At 40.7% G+C, this 14,315-nt stretch overlaps 1 protein-coding gene across 4 annotated transcripts in view; it reads right to left on the bottom strand.

Annotated features, from left to right (window-relative positions):
• Window positions 1–13,989, bottom strand: part of HELZ (helicase with zinc finger) — a 114,072-nt gene extending 100,083 nt beyond the window's left edge. Inside the window, exons 1-3 of one of the 4 annotated variants that reach the window (XM_087826309.1) lie at window positions 13,930–13,989; window positions 12,569–12,625; window positions 8,602–8,658 (exon numbers count right to left, since the gene is read on the bottom strand). The gene's annotated coding sequence lies outside the window, so the exon portion shown is untranslated. Of the gene's footprint in view, window positions 1–8,601; window positions 8,659–12,568; window positions 12,975–13,929 lie in introns of those variants that run through there. The other 3 variants (XM_087826310.1, XM_016204721.2, XM_016204729.2) reach the window with 3 other exon arrangements.
• Window positions 13,990–14,315: the final 326 nt, after the last annotated feature.

The following is a 14,315-nucleotide window of genomic DNA, read 5'->3' as shown; positions in this document are numbered from 1 at the left end:
GACTTATAAACACATCACCATACAAAACAGTGACCTTTTTAAAAAAAGCATAAATCAATACAATAAAGCCAACTGCATAATTAAAACAGAAGAGTACCTCCACCACCACCACCACCACCATCATCCCTCTTAAAGGCTGTCTTCAATTTACCAACAGTCTATGTTCTAAAATTACATTTTCAAATCAATGTTTGAAACTCAAAACAGCTTCACACAGAAACAGTGTTAATAATAAGGGTTACTGGGAAGATGTAAAGTAACAAAAGCAGGTTACAAAATAATATTTATAGTGTAATCTGATTTTGTAAGTAACAAGAGATTACAAAATAATATAATGTATAATCCCATTTTTATAAAATTTGTATCTGTGTGTACTGAATATTTTACATAAAAAAGCTGAGACATATGAAACAAAATATTAAAAGTGAGTATCTCCTTTACCAAAACCCGTAACTTCAGTACAATCATGAGAAAAACATCAGACAAAACCGAATTGAGGGACAGTTTATGAAATACCTGACCAGGACTCCTTTTTTTTCAATTACAGTTTACATTCAGTATTATTTTGTATTAGTTTCAGGTGTACAGCATAGTGGTTAGACAATCATATACTTTACAAAGTGTTCCCCTGACAGTTCCAGTACCCAACTGGCACCATCCATAGTTATTACAACATTATTGACTATATTCCCTATGCTGCACTTTACATCCCCATGACTATTTTGCAACTACCAACCTATACTTCTCAATCCCTTATCCTTTTACCCCGTCCCCCACCCCCCTCCCCTCTGGCAACCATCAGCCTGCTCTCTATGTCTATGAGTCTGTTTCTGTTTTGTTTGTTCGTTTATTTTGTTCTTTAGATTCCACATGTAAGTGAAATCATATGATATTTGTCTTCGTCTGACTTATTTCACTTAACATAATACTCGAGGGCCATCCTTACTGTCACAAATGGTTAAGATCTCATTCTTGTTTATGGCTGAGTAATATTCCATTGTGTATATGTACCACAGCTTATTTATCCAGTCATTTATTGACGGGCACTTGGGTTGCTTCCACAGCTTGGCTCTTGTAAATAACACTGCAATAAACACAGGGCTATATATACTCTTTCAAATTAGTGTTTTGGGTTTCTTCAGATAAACACCCAGAAGCAAAATTGATGGCATAGGCAGTTCTTTTTAATTTGTTGAGGACCCTCCATACTGTTTTCCATAGTAGCTGCACCAGTCTGCATTCCCACCAAGAGTACATGAGGATTCCCTTTTCTCCGCATCCATGTCAGTACTTGTTGGTTTTATTAACAGCCATTCTGACAGGTGTGACGTGATATCTCACTGCGGTTTTAATTTGCATTTCTCTGATGATTAGTGATGTTGGAGCATCTTTTCATATCTCACCAGAACTCTTCAAAATTGTCATAAAAAAAGGAAAGTAAAAAAAACTGTCATAGTCCAGAGGACATGACAACTACCTTCAACCTGGTTCCTGGATAGATCTTTGAACAGAAAAAGGGCTTTGGTGGAAAAACTAGGGAAATCCAAACAAAATCTGAAAATTAGTTAATGTTAACGTTCCAATGATAGTTTCTTATATTTGGCGAATGCACCATAGACATGTAAGGGGTTAACAATGGGGGAAGAGTACATGAGAACTCTGACCTATAGTTACTACTTTTCTGTAAATCTAAAATTAAGTTTACTTAAAAAGTAAAAGTTGATATCTATGAGTGGTAGATTATAGTTTTTTTTATTCATCTGCATTTTCTAATTTTCAACAAGCAACATACTTCATTATCATGAAAAACAAAAGGGGGAGGGGGTAACTAGTCTAGATTTTTTTAAAAACTAGAGACATAATAACCTAAAGAAATAAAATACATATTGGGGACAAATGGAGATTTACATATGGACTTGATATTTATTTTCTAAGGTGTAACAATGCTATTATGTTTATGAAGAAAAATGACCTCATTCTTAGGAGATACATATTGAAACATGGGTGAGGTGCCATCCAGGATGTCTGCCACTTCTTACTTTCAGTTGGCTCAGGAAAAAAACCCTCTACCTATTTATTTTAGACAGAAAAACAGAAGGCAAATTATGGCAAAATGCTAAATAACAACTGTGTGTTGGTTATACTATTCTTTCAACTTGCTATAATCCTAAAGATTTTTATAGTATAAATTACAATAACAGTCTTCATTAACTTAAAAAGTGATTCAAAATCCAAAGTAATCCAGAAGTTATAATTTTCTCTCAAATATAAAATATATTCTCATTTTATATACTGCTTATCTTTTCCAAGTTAAAAAAAAAATGTGAAAAGGGATTTTATTTCACACAATAAGAAATCAGAGCTAATATTTAGGAATAATACTTAGGTTTCCTTCAAATTGATACTGAATATAGTCTTTAATCAGCTAGGCAGTTTACACTTATCTTGGACTCATTAATTTCTAACTTGTCTAGTTTTTTTTAAATAAATATGTTCCTTTGAATACAATCATCTCACTCCTTAAAGAAGCTGGAAAGAAGATTAAGGAACCCAGAAGACACAGTTGGAGACTGTCAAGAGGTATGAGCAACAGGATCGCTGACAGAATGGAGAAGCAGATGTCTTCTAAAGCTGCGTTCCATGTGCCCTAGTGCAGACACAGCTCATCTTGAGCCTAAGATCCGGTGTAGACACATCTGCCCAAAATGCCTTTCTCCGGTTGAGAAAGAATTGGAAATGCTAAAGCATAGGAGAACACTCTTTGCTATTTATGGCTAGTTTAACTAGAAACCTTAATATCATTTCTAGTCCTGAAAGTCTATTATTCTACATAACACACCTTTAAAACAGGTATATGTTATCACTTCATACCCATTAGGATGCTACTAGAGAAAAACAAACAGAAAATAACTGTTGGCAAGGAGGTGGGGAAACCTAACCCTTGTGCACTCGGGAGGTACATGACAGAGTGCTACTGGCTGCGGAAAACAATATGGTGGTTCCTCATAAAATTACACAAAGAATTACCAAATGATCCAACAACTCCACTTCTGAATATTTCCCAAAAGAATGGAAAGCAAGGGCTCAAACAGGTATCTAGACACTCACATTCATGGCAGTATTACTCACAAGAGCCAAAAGGTGAAAGCAGCCCAAGTATATATCAACGGATGAATGGGTTTTTAAAATGTGGTATTTACATACAATGGCATATTATTCAGCCTTAAAAAGGAAGGAAATGCTGACACATTCTACAACATAGGTGGACCTTGAAGACTGTGTAAGGGAAATGAGCCAGACAAAAGGACAAATACTGCATGACAGCACTTACATGAAGTTCCTAGAGCAGTCAAGTTCATAGAGACAGAAAGCAGAATGGTGGTTGCCAGGAGCTTGAGGGAGGGGGAGCGGAGAGTTTAAAGGGTGCAGAGTTTCAGTTTGGGATGATGGAAAAGCTCTGGAGGTCGGGGCCGGGGGGGGGGGGGGTGATAGTTCCATAACTTGAATGTACTTAATGCCACTGAACTGTATGTTAAAATGGTTTAAATGGTAAGCTTTATGTTATGTATATTTTATCAAAATTTAAGCTTTATGTTATGTATATTTTATCAAAATTTTTTAAAGTATACAAGCCATAATACCCTCCTTATAAGCGGTAAGGCCCATGTTCTCATCCAGACGCAAACTTAAGAAATGCTCATTTCCCATTTCCCAGTGTGCCCTGCCCATGAAGGAGGAATGAGCTGAGGCAGGAAGCTGGTCGCAATATTAGTCCCACTAAATCAACAGAGAGAAGCCAAAGCACAATGTAAGTCCAGAGCGGCTGGCAGAGGCAGGCTAGGGGCGAGAAGGCAAAGAGCTGAGGCCGGAAAGGCAGAGCACAGCCACAAGAAAAAGGAAGCACAGACAGCAGGAGAGATCAGCAAAGGGAATTACCCCAAGATAAGGAGAGAGAAGGGAGCAGGGGAAAGGGAAAGGAGAACTGCAAGCGAGCAGAGGATTCATTCAAGAGCAGAGCCTGCTCAAGTGGGAGAAAGGTAGCTGCCTCCCACTGAGGTAGCCATTTGTATCTAAAGAAGCAAGAAAGCTGGTGAAGCCTATAAAAAGTTAAGAGAAAAAATATTGTCCTGTGACAGAATACTCAGAGGCCTCTATCCAGAGAACTACTGCCACTTTTTTCATTTGTTTTTGTTTTGTCTTTTACAAGAAGAGGTGGTTTGTTTGTTTAACAATAATTTCAATCTGGACCTAACCTTTTTATCTGTATCAAAGACTGGCCTGCCAAGACTGAGTTAAAGATATTCTATGGCACAGGGGTTAAGAGTACAAGCTTGAAGCCAGATGGGCCTGAATTTGAATTCTGGCATTAGGACCTGAGGCAATCTGCATAAAAATTTGTCTCATCGCCAGACCTGCAAAATGGAAGATAACAATCCTTACCTCACGGGACTGCTGCAAGAGTCAAATAGGTTAAAATATGAAATCACTTAGAACAGTGCCTGGCCTACACTAATCACTATAAAAGTATTAGCTACTATGGCTATTAGTCACTATAAAGCTATTGTCCTCTGCATCTAGAACATAAGCTCCAAGAAAGTTGGGATCTTGTCTATTTGGTTCAATTCTGAAGCCCCAGAGGCCTGACATAACAAGTATTAGATGAATAATAAAAAGTTGTTGAATAATATAAACTTCATACCAGCAACACAGAAGCCCAAAGGAAGAGCACTACTGACAACTAAAATCTCTGTAACACTTTGGCTTCAAAGTTTAGAGTTCTAGAGGGATTTTACATACCTTAGCTCAAGTGATTTACTGGAGCTGCTATCTCCACCATACAGACCAGCTAAGACTCAGAGGACTTAGGTGATTGGCCCAAAAACAAAGACTGAGGCAGCATAGGAATCCTGGAAGTAAATCCTACTTCTGTTCACTCTGGACCCCACCCCGGAAAGCTTGAAACATTCCCTACCAAACTGTTCAACTCTCCTTACCTGCAAACACACAAAGTTTAAAGTCACCAGAACACTTTCTCCCAGTTGCTTCAATATAGTTGATGGGAAGGGAGAAACAGATGAAACAACATTAATAACCACTGAAGTTGGACAATGGGTCAGTGGGATTGACTGTAGTCTTTTTTCCACTTCTTGTCCAAAAGTTTCCATAATTAAAAAAATAATTAATAATAAGGACCTCACTTCCCAAACATAAACTCTCACTTCCAACTTTCTATTGAGCACACCTAGGTGTGAGGAAAACACCACAGCTGAGAACCTGCAGCACTTCTCAGTCTGAAGAAGGGAAAAGAGAGCTTTTCCAGGGAATCAGGAAGCTTGTCTCAGCTCTGCTTTAACCTCACCCATCTGTCTAACCCCTCTGAGCCCCAAACTTCCTCATCAGTTCCCTAAAGGATTAAAATTCTGATTTCAACTTTCTACTAGTTCCTTAATCTCAACACAAAACCCAGCTCATCTTTCTCTATTCTAAGACTCTGAGACCCGTTCTTCCTCCCAGCTTCTCTATTCCTGATGCCCCATTCTGCCAGCCACCCAACCATAAAAACTTCATCATCTCTGATGTGAGACAGAACTGACTGTTCCCTTACCCTTCGAATCAGTCACCAAATCTTTCTGTTCAGCCTCCAAAATCTCTCTTGAACCCATCGCCTGCTTTCCATTCCAAGGCCACCACTTCAATCCAGGCTCTCATCACCCCTCACTTGGATTACCATGAACCGAACTAAAGTCCCTGTGTCTAGTTTCTCCACACTACCAATCCATCACACTGACCCTCAGTCTGACATTTAAGATCCTCCAAAACCCAGTCCTGACCACTTGGCAGCCTCGCCTTCCACTATGTTCCTTTATATATCCTAGGCTCCAGGTAATTTGGATATGCAGGTTCTTGACACTCTCCACATTTCCAACACCACCCCAGCCTTTGCTCAAGCTGTCCTTCCCTCCGAAGGCTCTCTTCTGTCTGTGGCTTCTGATCGGCACAGTGGAACAATTTAAATGCCACCTCTTCAGTTGAAGTGTTCTTCCACGTCCCCAAGGGGGCAGTGTCACTCCCTCCACTTACCCCCTAAGCACTTTTGTCTGAACCCCTTTTATAGCACCCACCCAATTCCTATCAGTCCTTCCATTTCTGTGGTGCTCCTACTCTCCCTACTCGATGGCTCCTTCCTTGCCTGTGGGAATGTTTTATTCATCTTGTAACCCTCGGAACAGAGCTGCTGAAGGAGAGCGGTACATGTCACGAGCGAGTTAAAGGAGAGCGGTACACGCCACAAGTGAGTTAAAGATGTTCTAGTCCTCGACCCCCTCAGCCCTCCAGGCAACCACAAAAGGCCCTCAGCAGCGGGACTTCCCAACTGGCCAAACCTCAAGCATTCTCAAGCAGCCTCCTCTTTCAAGCAGGCAGACACCACGATGATAACCTGAGAAGCACTCAGAGGACACAGCAGCACGTGGTACACAGTGGATGCCCGATAAATATTTGCAAAATTGAATAAAATAGCCAAGAATATGAACAAACAATTCAACATGAAGAGATTCAAAGATAAAATTTTTTAAAAAAAGATAAAATTCAACATTATAGAAAAAAGAAATGCAAGTACCACTTTACACTATTAAATAAGCAAAGCTTTTAGGGGAAATACGTACTTCTGTCCAGTTATCGTGAAACAGAAATATTCATATATCTGTTAGTAATACAAACTGGTAAAATATTCTTGAAAAACAGTATGGCAAGCCATAAAACATTCATACTACGTCAACAATAATGTACTCAAAAGTTTATTCTAGAGATATAATTAGAAAAAATACAGTAATATCTACAATAATGTAGATTAAAGTATTAACGGAAAACCAGTCAGCAACATAAATACCTAACATAAAAAGATTTAGGTAAAGTATGACTTGATGAAATATTTTTCAGCCTTACAAAATGTAATCATGTAAGTTAAAATAGTGACACCTTTAACATGGAAATGTTTCATGATCTAGTAAGTAGAAAAAATTCCAAACTTTATGTATCAAAATCTAAAATCAGCATAGTATATTTTAATGGAATGCCAAAGAGAAAAATCAACTACTTTAGTGTAACAACCGAAATTTTAACTATTTAATATCAACTTTTAAATTACCTCATAATTTAAGGAAGTTGCTCCACACTGAGGAAACAGCAGGGTTCCAGGATACAAGCTTGATACAGTCTCAAGGAGAGGCCCACCCGTCCCTTGTACTGCTCACTCTGGCCTGAGCCGAAAGCTCTCCTGCACTCCTTATCATGATGACCTATGATGACCCAACCCCAGCGTTCCGAGGACCAACCAACCACCTCAACTGGCCTTCCAATTATCCCCAGGAACCTGTGGGGGATGAATCGTGCAAAACAAGCACATACTCAAGAAACAAAGAATCCCTACAACCAGGTATTATTTTAGCAATCAGCAAGTAGCCAAGCCCAAATTTAATGATAAATCCTAAAAGTATAGAGTACTGTCACATTAAAGTCTCTGGGATTCTCAAGGAACTTGCTGACTCGGGGGTGTTGAGTCACAATTAAAACGCAGCACGGACTCGTGTACCAATGAAAGAACTAGGGCTAAGAGACCCTGGTATAGTTAAAAAGGGGAGAAAATGTTATTTTAACTGCACAGAACAGAAAACTAAAAACTTCAGCTTAAAGGAAATGGGTAAAAAGTAGCTGGCAATGTCTTGCAAATCTTACCCAGCCAGAGTCCAAAAGGCAGGATGGCAAGTCATTTTGTTAACACATGAAGCTTTCTAGAGCTAGTGATGTCTAACAAAAGACTAGTATTGAAAATACATCAAAAAATCATTTTAGCACTGATGCCCCACAAGGACAATATTAAAACAGCCTTCTAAGTGTTTTTCTGTAGTATTACCATTTTCTAAGTTTGATAATGAAAGATCAAAGTATTATAATGGACCAAGAAGATAAATTACTGTGCAATAACAAGTATTTCTTTATTTAGCAGAGCATTTCAGCAAAAGATAAATAACTTGAAGGACTATTACAACCATTGTGTGAAGGGAACACAACAATTAGGAAAAAGGTTTAAACTTTTGTTTCTACTGATATGTTCTCAATATCTAGATCCTCAAAAAATGCAGATACATACAGTCATTCATAACAATATACACATAGCAGATAACAAGAAAAACAAACAATTCGATAGTTAACCAAGTTCATCAGAGCACAGGGTGATTACCACTCAAGAATGTTGACACACAAACTGAAGGACCTCTCCAGTTCCAATCATGCTGTTAGGTTGAGCCCCTGTGCAGTTACTCATTCAGAACTGAAGTGGAAGATTAACCTACCCTCACTTCTCTTCAAACAAACTGACAAAGCAGCAGGCAGTGTCTGCAGAGGCTGTTCGGCATCATCCAGTCCATTCCAGAAGCAGCCATTTCACTCAGGACCCACATCTTCAGGTCACCACTCTCCCACCCTGTCCCACCTCATACTTTCTGGCCAAGAACTCTCATCTAGATGAAGTATCCCTTGTCTCTTTCTCACACATTACCAGGCCCCTATTTTCTAAATGAGGCTCTCCTAAATTGTACTCACCTGCAGTTCACTGCACTGGGTATCACCCAAATAGCCCATCAGAGCTCTTTATAATTTCTGAAAGAGAGAGAAGAGAGCTTTTAAATAAATAGAAAATACCATTGCTGATATATGAGTTCTGAAGCATTTGTATCCAGTATTCACAGCATATGGTCTTTTGGTCCACAGTATTTCAATAATATGTAGCATAACCAGCTAGGACCAAGAGTCCTGAGATAAGAGTCCAGAGATAAGTTTGGTTTAATGTTGCTACTACTTAGCTATGTGACCTTGGACAAGTCATCTGACTTCTCCAGGCCTAAAAGTCCCTGTCTAGAAAATACAGACAGACTAGACAGAAGTAGCAGAGCACATTACAGGGGGAAGAGCACGGGCTTTCCAAGGCAGAACACAGCACCACTACTTACCAGCCTCATGACACTATAAGTTAGTTCATGGTTGGTCTAAATTTCCTCCTTTGCAAAACGTAAGTAACAACAATCATCTTGGAGTTGTTATAAGAATTAAAGGAGAGGTAATGAGTTATAAAAAGCCAATCGTAAGGAGACTGTGCAGCATATCATACAATTCCAGAGATGGTAATTATCACCATTACCTCAGGCCTAAAGTTAGACGCCTTCAATTCACAAATATTTCCTTAAAATATCCACAAATCAACAACTTTACTAATCTGACAATGGAATTACCTGTTGGAGTGTTTCATTAACAATTAAATTACAGTTATCTTCAAGTGATGGTAGTTTAAGATTATCAATATTACTTAGCATCACAAGAAATAAGAGTGGAATTGTCTCTGCACGACACCTGAACTGGTTCAGGGGCCATGCCTTCCCTACTTATCTGCTTTCCCTGCTACCAATACACCTCAGCAACAGAGAGATCTCCCAAAAGCCAAATGACACCAACTGTTTTCTATAGTCCGCTCAGGGGGACATGACTAAAGGTGGAGGAAGGAGAACAGAGGTTTCCCTTTTACTCGTTTTTACTTCACACACTTAAGTCCTGTTCAAATGTGCTTACCACAGCATGCATCAGTTTTGCATAAAAATAAATGAATAAAAATTAAAATTTTAAACTGTATTAGTTACACATATTGCCTACTGATAGGAAGCTCACCTTACAAGACTATTTTTCACAAGAACTTCCACAAAAGAGAGCAAAAAGGCAAATTCAGATGTGCCTAGAACACCTTAAACGGGGCACAAGAATAACAAAAATCACAAACGTTCACACTTCAGAATGGTTCAGTCAAAAAATATGCTGTGCACTCTCTGAAGAACCTATGGCAAATCAATCAGTTCTGGTTTTCTGTGTGTTTGTTTATTTTTGTTCAAAAGCAAGATGAATATACAAACTCTGGTTTTACAAAACAACTTGCTGCTCTTGGAAAAAACTGACCCAGAACAACAGACACAAGTAAACAAGTTGTTAGGACTGTCTGGTAGTATGTGGAAAAACTTTCAATTTGTTTTAAACAACTGATAGCTTTTACAAAATTATTACACACAGATTAAAAGTATTCATGTTACATCTACAATACTATTTTTTTAAAGTAACATTAAATCTATTAAATTCAGGATTACTCAAAAGTATTACCCAGCCACCCTTGAAGTGACAGACCACTGTGTTCTAAGCTCCTTCTAGCCAACGCTACAGAAATAATCCTGACTACACCCATCAATTTAAATGAATGTAGGGTGGCATGGCCACACTCTCCATATATGTCATAGTTCTCGCCTAGAAAACATTTCAAAATATTACTTAGAAATCAAATTATATTTGCATGTACACTTATCTACATTTATGAAAAATAAAGAACCAGCACAATTTGCTGATAATTTTTAAGTAGCCTCTCCCCCTCTCTTGTGAGTTGATAAACTTGGCCCTAAATCTTCTATGCATTTGAAACAATAGCCAAAGGACCTTTATGTCTTGTGCTGGGCATGTATTTGGACCTTAAATACAGTCCGAGAGACAATTATAGACTAATTTGCATTTAACATTAATACCAAGCCTACTTCTTAAACAGAAAACAAAAATGCATGTATAAGTCCTGGTCTACTTATTTGTAGGTCCCTCTGCAATTTATTCTTAGCCTTTCATGAACATGCTGTATATTTTTAAACTGCACAAGGCCCTTTGCAAGTAGGAATGATTTCTCCTGTTGTTGGCAATCACTCCCCTCTCCAGTAATATACTGGACACTCCATAAATGTATAAGGACTTTAAAACAATGCAGATTAAATATTTATGGTATCAGAAAATGAAACCTCTTGTTAACAATTGCAAAAGTTTACCAGCTGATAGAGAGGTACTTACTGGCTCCCAAAAACTATAGCCTTACCTAAAAATAGTGTCCTAGCTTCCCAGCCAAAAGGACAGACTAAAAAAGCTATGTCTTTATTGAGCTCAAAGACACAGACTTCTACTTCACCACAGCCTTCCATACTATGGTATTTCCCATTTTAAAAGACTGTGTGAAACAACTTGTTTGGTAGCCAACCACTAACTTCACTTTGAAGTGAATACTAACACTTCACATGGTCCACATGTGTGAAAATTGTGGAAAATGTCTTGACACAATTCAGGCCAAGCAGCACTAGCCACTCAAGATTACCTGTTTCTAAATATTAAATTTTAGACTACAAACAAGCATCTCCATAAGCCAAAAAGCAGATCACTGGTTCCTTTCCATAAAGTAACCGGCAAATTAAAAATAAAAGTAAAATAAAAAAGATCAAAGGTTCAGATTGGGAACTCTAAGGCAAGAACATGCCTCCATCTGTAAGCTGAAAATAAATAAATTTAAAAATCCACATTTGCTCTTCCAAGAATAAAAATAAATGTAATACACACAAGCACTGCTGAGTTTCAAACACAAGCAAATGTGGTATGTGCACTCACAAAAGGATCCTGGTTTATGTCCACCTTCCTTACCCAGTTTTGTTGTTATTTTTTAAAGGCAAAATGTCAATTGTATGTCTCAATCTGGAAAAAAATAAAGCACAGCTTATTCTTCTTAAACAGATGTTGTGACAGATATGAGAAAGTCTGAGATGATTTCAAAATCCAAATGCTACCCAGATAATGTTAAAAACAAAACAAAAACAAAAACAAAAAAAAACCCTGCAGTAGCCAATCAATCTATCACAATAACTTAATTTACTCGATAAACCACAGTAAAATGTTTAAAGTCCAGAAAAATGCTTATAAAAAAATGTAAAATTAGTGAACTTTTCTCCCTTTCCTCAGTACTGAATACCACCGACCTTTTCCTAACACTACATCAATGTCCTTTACACCCAAAGCATTAGAAGTTTCATTAAATAAAGCAACACTCTGATTTCACACACCACATGTGAGCAGGAAATAATGACAAACCAGTCTTATCCCTAATAAGCTAAACAAAACTCAACACTGCTGTTTTTATTTCAAAACAGCTATGAGAGAGACAAGTACTATTCCATTTTTCAGAAAACAAAAGCAGGAGTGACTGATCTGCCTAAAATAATTCTCTTCAATGGAAAGGGTGTACTTTCCAAGAGTCCCACAAACTGTGGACACACAAAATCCACAGGCACAGCCACGGGCATTCCACGTAGAGTAAGTGATGCACACCAAAACACAGATCAAATTAAGGCATGCAATTAAAGTTACACAAGGAAATTTAAATAGGCAAACTATAATTACCCCTGGTGGAGATACTGATCAAGGATAGCTGCACATATTTGGCTCTGGGTAAGCTCCACTATGGCTGAGTACTGTTGGATTCCAGCCACTGAAAAGTTTGGTACATTTGACACATTTTTTTCTTTCTAAATCTAGCCCTGCCTATACACCCATCTGACTGAATGTTACTTGGAAAATAAAGACGGACCCATCAAATTACTGAGTCTCAGCCTCGGCCTTACGAGTTGATTAACATGAAGAAGGGGGAAAGGTAAACCATTTTTAACTGCAGTCTCACCTTAACACATCTCACCAGCACTGGAGTTCTTTAGTGATCAACTACTTCATCCGGTTCCTGAGGCAAACAGAAAAGTAAAATGTGTCTATACACCACCAGCCACACAGTCGGGATCAGCAGCAAACATTTTTATCGGCCTCGAGTGAAAGGGCATCTGAATTCCAAACGGAAAAAGTTACCAAAATGGTACCGTATGAAGCCTGCAAAGGAGTCTCACTTCAAAACAAAAATTCCTGTGTGATGGAGAGATTACAAAATGTTCTTTAAAATCCACAACATAAAAAGTCATCTCTTTCAGCACTGACCTTACTTTCAAAAAAAAAAAGAAGAAGAAGAAGAAGAAGTAATGAAGGAGAAGAAACCCCATTAACAGGAGTTTAAGAGAGAGTAAAATTAACAACAAACTAGCCAGGACAGCTCCCCCTCCCCCGCCCCGCCCAGGAATCCACTGTCTCGGGAGTTACACATATTCTATTAATGATTTGCCTGAAAAGTGTAAGTCGTGAAGGGGAAGGAATAACAATTTTGAGTTTCAAACAAGCCCTGCGGAACCCAAACCCAGAAGAATCCGAAGACCCCGGCTCCCGGCCCTACCTGCGGGACCCTCAGCAAAGGGGAGGGCGCGGAAGCCTCAAACAATTTGGGCGGAGAGGAATCAAAGTCCCCAGATAAAACTGCAGTCCCCGAGCCCTAGACAAGGGGCGTCTTAAAGGAATCTCCAGGAAAGGACAGTCTGTTTTTATTTTTTGTGGATGTGCTGGTGGCCCAAAGAGAAATGCCGAGGAGGGGGCGGGGAAAGGGGGGGGGGAGAAGAAAGTGAAGCTCAGGCAATAGCCCCGGGCGGAAGAGGGAGGGGGCGCGCCCCTGACCCACTTTTTCCCCGACGCCCACCCTCGGGCCCCCGCCCCACCCGGATGGAAGTCCGAGCCCCGCGGGGCGAACCAGCGGGGCGTGGGAGGCCCGCACGCTCCCCACCCCCAGCCGCGACCCGGAGGGAAGCGTGCGGGGAGAGGCTCGACTCCCCCTCGCGGAGCGCCCGGGGCTCGGGGGACCTCCCGCCGGCTCGCGGCCCGGGTCTGCAAGGCCCCGCCGCCGCCCCGGCCCAGGGCGCCGCGGCCCCCAGCGGAGGGGAAGGGGACCGAGGAGGGGGAAGAAGCTGTAAACAGCCCCAGCGTCCGGGCCTCGCCTCGAAGAGCCCCGCTTCTCGGGCCCGGCCGCGGGCCGCCGGGGCCCTCCGTGCGCCCCGGGGCCGGCCCGCCCTGGGCCCAGGGGACCGGAGGGGAGTCCTGTCCCCTTCCCCGAGGCCTCCCGCACCTCACGGAACGGTCCCAGCAGCAGAGAAGGGGGAAGTCAGGACTTACCTGTCATTACTTTCTACGCCATCTTGGATCCACTTGTCAACGTCCCCACAAAGCATTATGGGTAAGAAAGAGCCTTTAAAGTGACTCCCCCCTCGGCCCCCGACTCCCGCCTCCGCCGCCGGCGCCGCCCCTCGGGCCGCACCTCCCGCGCGGAAAGTTGCCCCGGGTGGCGCGCCGGCCCGGGCGCCTTCGGCCTGGCCCCCTTCCCTCCCGTGGATCGTTTGCTTTTAAAAGTCACCCTCATTTTTTTTTTTTTTTTTTTTAAATCCTGGCTTGGGGTTTTTCTCTACTCCTGCCCCTGGCCTCCCTTCCCCCTACCCCTCGTCTCCACGCCGGTTCCCGTCGCCCCGCCGCCCTCCTGCCCTGGCAGACACCCCGCGTCTGCA

This window comes from Miniopterus natalensis, chromosome 17, assembly GCF_054644295.1.
Source record: "Miniopterus natalensis isolate mMinNat1 chromosome 17, mMinNat1.hap1, whole genome shotgun sequence".
Classification (NCBI taxonomy): Eukaryota; Metazoa; Chordata; class Mammalia; order Chiroptera; family Miniopteridae; genus Miniopterus; species Miniopterus natalensis.
Note: the sequence above shows the minus strand (reverse complement) of the source record. Positions and strands in the feature narration are given on the sequence as shown.